This window comes from Harmonia axyridis, chromosome X (genome assembly GCF_914767665.1).
Source record: "Harmonia axyridis chromosome X, icHarAxyr1.1, whole genome shotgun sequence".
NCBI classification, from domain to species: Eukaryota; Metazoa; Arthropoda; class Insecta; order Coleoptera; family Coccinellidae; genus Harmonia; species Harmonia axyridis.
Genome location: NC_059508.1, coordinates 38,007,046 through 38,013,857, shown reverse-complemented (window position 1 = coordinate 38,013,857; position 6,812 = coordinate 38,007,046). Strand labels below are relative to the sequence as shown.

The window sequence follows — 6,812 nt, the reverse complement described above, 5'->3', positions numbered from 1 at the left end:
CTTATAAAAATCAAACCCGACCATGGATTTTGATTCTGATTGTTGATTATCGCTATTAGAACACATTAGGAGGCAACCAAAATCAAATTTGAGAAAATTCCACAATCAGAAAATTTTTTTCGAAAAAAAAAAAAAAATTCGAGAACACCTCGGTCATGGCAAGTTATTTCCCACAATCCATTCCCCAATCAACGTACATCCCAGAAAAAATCATCTCTCTAACTATCCTAGTTCAAAAGTTGTATCGGAACATTTTCACGTCGAAAATATATCTCTAAGTCCAGACCGATGCACCACGTAATCTCGGGCAGACCGATGCACAACGTAAATGACGATCGGGACCGGGGCGATCGGTCGTATCTGACACCGCCGGCTCGGTTCTAACATCGTCAATGAGTCGGGGTTGTAAAAAAGGACGTGAACATTTTTCCTTATAAAAATCAAACCCGACCATGGATTTTGATTCTGATTGTTGATTATCGCTACTAGAACATATAAGGAGGCAACCAAATCAAATTTGAGAAAATTCCACGATCAGAAAATTTTTTTCGAAAAAAAAAAAAAAATCGTAATCACCTCGGTCATGGCGAGTTATTTTCCGTATTTCATTCCACAATCAACGTACAACATAGAAGAAATCATCTCTCTAACTATCCTGGTTCAAAAGTTGTATCGGAACATTTCACGTCGTAATATCTCGCCAAGTCCAGACCTCGGCGATAGGTAGTATCTGACACCGTCCGCTCGGGACTGACATCGACTTGGACTCGGGCTGATGATGGGGAGGCGTTTAAGGACGTGAACATTTTTCCTTATAAAAATTAAAGTCGACAATGAATATTGATTCTGATTACTGATTTACGCTTTAAAAACACATTAGAAGGCAACCAAATCGAATTTGAGGAAATTCCACGATCAGAAAATTTTTTTCAAAAAAAAAAAAAATCCGAAAAATATTTTTCGATTCCGATTACTGATTTACTCTTTTAGAACACATTAGGAGGCAACCAAATCAAATTTGAGAAAATTCCACAATCAGAAAATTTTTTTCGAAAAAAAAAAAAATTCGAGGACACCTCGGTCATGGCAAGTTATTTCCCACAATCCATTCCCCGATCCACGTACATCCCAGAAAAAATCATCTCTCTAACTATCCTGGTTCAAAAGTTGTATCGGAACATTTTCACGTCGAAAATATATCTCTAAGTCCAAACCGATGCACCACGTAAACTAGGGCAGACCGATGCACCACGTAATATCGGGCAGACCGATGCAGAACGTAAACTCGATCATACCGATGCTTCACGTAATCTCGATCTTACCGATGCACCACGTAAACAAGGGCAGACCGATGCAGAACGTAAAGTAGATCTTACCGATGCACCACGTAATCTCGATCTTACCGATGCACCACGTAATCTCCATCTTACCGATGCACCACGTGAACTGGATCTTACCGATGCAGAACGTGAATTGGATCTTACCGATGCAGAACGTGAATTGGATCTTACCGATGCACCACGTAAACTCGATCATACCGATGCACCACGTAATCTCGGGCAGACCGATGCACAACGTAAATGACGATCGGGACCGGGGCGATCGGTCGTATCTGACACCGCCGGCTCGGTTCTAACATCGTCAATGAGTCGGGGTTGTAAAAAAGGACGTGAACATTTTTCCTTATAAAAATCAAACCCGACCATGGATTTTGATTCTGATTGTTGATTATCGCTACTAGAACATATAAGGAGGCAACCAAATCAAATTTGAGAAAATTCCACGATCAGAAAATTTTTTTCGAAAAAAAAAAAAAATCGTAATCACCTCGGTCATGGCGAGTTATTTTACGTATTTCATTCCACAATCAACGTACAACATAGAAGAAATCATCTCTCTAACTATCCTGGTTCAAAAGTTGTATCGGAACATTTCACGTCGTAATATCTCGCCAAGTCCAGACCTCGGCGATAGGTAGTATCTGACACCGTCCGCTCGGGACTGACATCGACTTGGACTCGGGCTGATGATGGGGAGGCGTTTAAGGACGTGAACATTTTTCCTTATAAAAATTAAAGTCGACAATGAATATTGATTCTGATTACTGATTTACGCTTTAAAAACACATTAGAAGGCAACCAAATCGAATTTGAGGAAATTCCACGATCAGAAAATTTTTTTCGAAAAAAAAAAAAATCCGAAAAATATTTTTCGATTCCGATTACTGATTTACTCTTTTAGAACACATTAGGAGGCAACCAAATCAAATTTGAGAAAATTCCACAATCAGAAAATTTTTTTCGAAAAAAAAAAAAATTCGAGGACACCTCGGTCATGGCAAGTTATTTCCCACAATCCATTCCCCGATCCACGTACATCCCAGAAAAAATCATCTCTCTAACTATCCTGGTTCAAAAGTTGTATCGGAACATTTTCACGTCGAAAATATATCTCTAAGTCCAAACCGATGCACCACGTAAACTAGGGCAGACCGATGCACCACGTAATATCGGGCAGACCGATGCAGAACGTAAACTCGATCATACCGATGCTTCACGTAATCTCGATCTTACCGATGCACCACGTAAACAAGGGCAGACCGATGCAGAACGTAAAGTAGATCTTACCGATGCACCACGTAATCTCGATCTTACCGATGCACCACGTAATCTCCATCTTACCGATGCACCACGTGAACTGGATCTTACCGATGCACCACGTAATCTCAATCTTACCGATGCACCACGTGAACTGGATCTTACCGATGCAGAACGTGAATTGGATCTTACCGATGCACCACGTAAACTCGATCTTACCGATGCACCACGTAATCTCGATCTTACCGATGCACCACGTGAACTGGATCTTACCGATGCAGAACGTGAATTGGATCTTACCGATGCACCACGTAAACTCGATCTTACCGATGCACCACGTAATCTCAATCTTACCGATGCACCACGTGAACTGGATCTTACCGATGCAGAACGTGAATTGGATCTTACCGATGCACCACGTAAACTCGATCTTACCGATGCACCACGTAATCTCAATCTTACCGATGCACCACGTGAACTGGATCTTACCGATGCAGAACGTGAATTGGATCTTACCGATGCACCACGTAAACTCGATCTTACCGATGCACCACGTAATCTCGATCTTACCGATGCACCACGTGAACTGGATCTTACCGATGCAGAACGTGAATTGGATCTTACCGATGCACCACGTAAACTCGATCTTACCGATGCACCACGTAATCTCAATCTTACCGATGCATCACGTAATCTCGATCTTACCGATGCAGAACGTAAACTCGATCATACCGATGCACCACGTTATCTCGGCAGACCGATGCAGAACGTAAAAAAAAAGCTTACAGCACGCGGTGTTCCCAAGCGGTCACCCATCCAAGTACTAACCGCGCCCGACGCTGCTTGGCTTCAGTGTTCTGACGAGAACTGGCAATTTCAGCGTGGTATGGCCGTAAACAACAAATATAGCGATATTTTCTATGATATCTCACTTTTTGGGAGCGGAAAGGACGTGAACGTTTTTCCTTATAAAAAATGAAATAACTTTTGGATATTAATTCTGATTGTTGATTTAAGTTTTAAGAACACATTAGGACATATCTCAATGAAATTTGAGGGATTTCCGAAATCGAAAAATATTTTTCGAAAAAAAAAAAAAATCCCAGAAGACCTCGGTCATCTCAAGTTTATTTCCATATTCTATTACACAATCAACGTACATCACAAAAGGAACCATCTCTCTAACTATCACAGTTAAATTTTTGTATCGGAACATTTCACGTCGGAATATCTCGCTAAGTCCAGACCGGGGAGATCGGTCGCATTTGACACCGTCCGCTCCGGTCTAACATCGTCTTGGAGTCGGGGTAACGATGGAGAGGCGTTTAAGGACGTGAACATTTTTCCTTATAAAAATTAAAGTCGACAATGAATATTGATTCTGATTACTGATTTACTCTTTTAGTACACATTAGAAGGCAACGCAATCAGATTTGAGGAAATTTCAAGATCAGAAAATTTTTTTCGAAAAAAAAAAAAATTCAAGAACACCTGGGTCATGGCAAGTTATTTCCCACAATCCATTCCACAATCAACGTACAACATAGAAGAAATCATCTCTCTAACTATCCTGGTTCAAAAGTTGTATCGGAACATTTCACGTCGAAATACCTCGCCAAGTCCAGACCGGGGCGATAGGTAGTATCTGACACCGTCCGCTCGGGACTGACATCGACTTGGACTCGGGCTAATGATGGGGAGGCGTTTAAGGACGTGAACATTTTTCCTTATAAAAATTAAAGTCGACAATGAATATTGATTCTGATTACTGATTTACGCTTTAAAAACACATTAGAAGGCAACCAAATCAAATTTGAGGAAATTCCAAAATCAGAAAATTTTTTTTCAAAAAAAAAAAAATCCGAAAAATATTTTTCGATTCTGATTACTGATTTACTCTTTTAGAACACATTAGAAGGCAACGAAATCAAATTTGAGTGAAATCCAAAATCAGAAAATATTTTTCGAAAAAAAAAAAAAATTCGAGAACACCTCGGTCATGGCAAGTTATTTTCCACAATCCATTCCCCAATCAACGTACATCCCAGAAAAAATCATCTCTCTAACTATCCTGGTTCAAAAGTTGTATCGGAACATTTTCACGTCGAAAATATATCTCAGAGTCCAGACCGATGCAGAACGTAAACTCGATCATACCGATGCTTCACGTAATCTCGATCTTACCGATGCACAACGTAAACTAGATCACACCGATGCAGAACGTAAACTCGATCATACCGATGCACCACGTAAACTCAGGCAGACCGATGCAGAACGTGAACTCGATCTTACCGATGCACCACGTAATCTCGATCTTACCGATGCACCACGTAAACTCGGGCAGACCGATGCAGAACGTGAACTCGATCTTACCGATGCACCACGTAAACTAGGGCTGACCGATGCATCACGTAAACGACGATCGAGAGGCGCGAAAGGACGTGAACGTTTTTCATTATAAAAATTGAAATAAATGATAAATAATGATTCTGATTGTTGGTTATCATTTTTAATAAGCATTAGGAGGCAACCAAATGAAATTTGAGGAAATTCCGATAATAGAAAATTTTTTCGAAAAAAAAAAAAAATTCATGAAATCCTCGGTCATCGCAAAATATTTACCATATTCTGTTCGATAATCAACGTATATTTAAGAAGGAATCATATCTGTATCTATCTTGGTTCAAATTTTGTATCGGAACATTTTGACCAAAGTCCGAGCTTCGGCCGAAACAGACACCGCTGACCTGGCCTATCGATCGACCGAGAGTCGGGGATAGAGCGTAAGTGTTGTCTGGAGGGGAACCCTGTGCTCTCCTGACATATATAGGGAAGGTGGTCGCGTTGGGCGATGCAGAACGTTTGGATCGGGAATTATATTTTTGGTTCAGCTATTGGAATATGGTTTATTGTTGGTATATATTGGCGAAATAACGTTCTTACTGACTGGGGATATTCATAAAAATGAGTCCGGAGATTTTCAGATCGAAGTCCGAGTGATCCGACTTGGAAGGCGTGTTGGGTGGGTCGAGATGGCTTAGATAGATCAGACGAGGCGGGCTAAGTGTTGACGTCATGCATCGGTCCATTTTCAGATTGAGTCCGAGTAATCCGACTTTGAAAGAGTGTTGGGTGCGTCGAGACTGTTTAGATAGATCGGACGAGGCGGACTAGGTGTTAACGACATGCATCGGTATATTTTCTGATCGGAGTCCGAAGAAATCGGCCCTAGTAGGCGCAGCGGACGGTCGAGACGGCCTCGGTGGGTCGGATCGATCGGGAAAAGTTTGCTAAATCGTGTCTGGAGGGGAACCTTGGGTTCTCCTGACATATATAGGGGATAAGGTTTGGGTGAACGATTCTTCACGTAAAAGTTGAGTAATTTATTTTTCGATAAGCTTTTGGATATTGATGAGAAGTATATGTATATCTTCGATTAAAAGAATTCTTACCGTCTCCATGTATATTATATTAGATATATAAGAAATAGTTAACGTGATGCATCGGCCGATTTCCGGATCGGAGTTCGAGAGATGCGACTTTCGATGCGCGATGGGTGGTTCGAGACGGCCTAGATCGATCGGACGAGGCGGACTAGGTGTTAACGACATGCATCGGCGGATTTTCTGATCGGAGTCCGAAGAAATCAGCTCTAGTAGGCGCGGCGAACGGTCGAAACGGCCTCGATCGATCGGACGAGGCGGACTAGGTGTTAACGACATGCATCGGCGGATTTTCTGATCGGAGTCCGAAGAAATCAGCTCTAGTAGGCGCGGCGAACGGTCGAAACGGCCTCGGTGGGTCGGATCGATCGGGAAAAGTTTGCTAAATCGTGTCTGGAGGGGAATCCGGGGTTCTCCTGACATATATAGAAGGGGTGGAGAATGGGTCCTGTCCTAGACTGTTTGGAGTTCTTTTTAGGATGATATTCAGTTGGTAAGTGGTAGACCCGAATCCGACCTCGGCGTTTGGGTACTGGCAAGGTGTGTTGGTTTCGGCTTTCGCATCTTGGGTCGCTTTCGTCAACCTCATGCAGCGAGGTCGCGGTCCGCTTCGTCTCTTTGTAGTCGAATGGCCTTTAAGCGACCAACCTTAAAATCGTGATCCTCTGCCCGTTGCGGGTTATGTTCACAAAAAATTTGCAACCACTCAATTCGTTCCGAGCGACAAATATTGTTGAATCTCGAATCACCGTGTCGTTATATTCACATGTAT

At 42.0% G+C, this 6,812-nt stretch overlaps 1 non-coding gene across 1 annotated transcript; it reads right to left on the bottom strand.

Annotated features, from left to right (window-relative positions):
- Positions 1-3,376: 3,376 nt before the first annotated feature.
- Positions 3,377-3,495, bottom strand: LOC123688421. Its single transcript, XR_006749943.1, has one exon. It is a non-coding gene; the product is annotated as a 5S ribosomal RNA (ribosomal RNA).
- Positions 3,496-6,812: the final 3,317 nt, after the last annotated feature.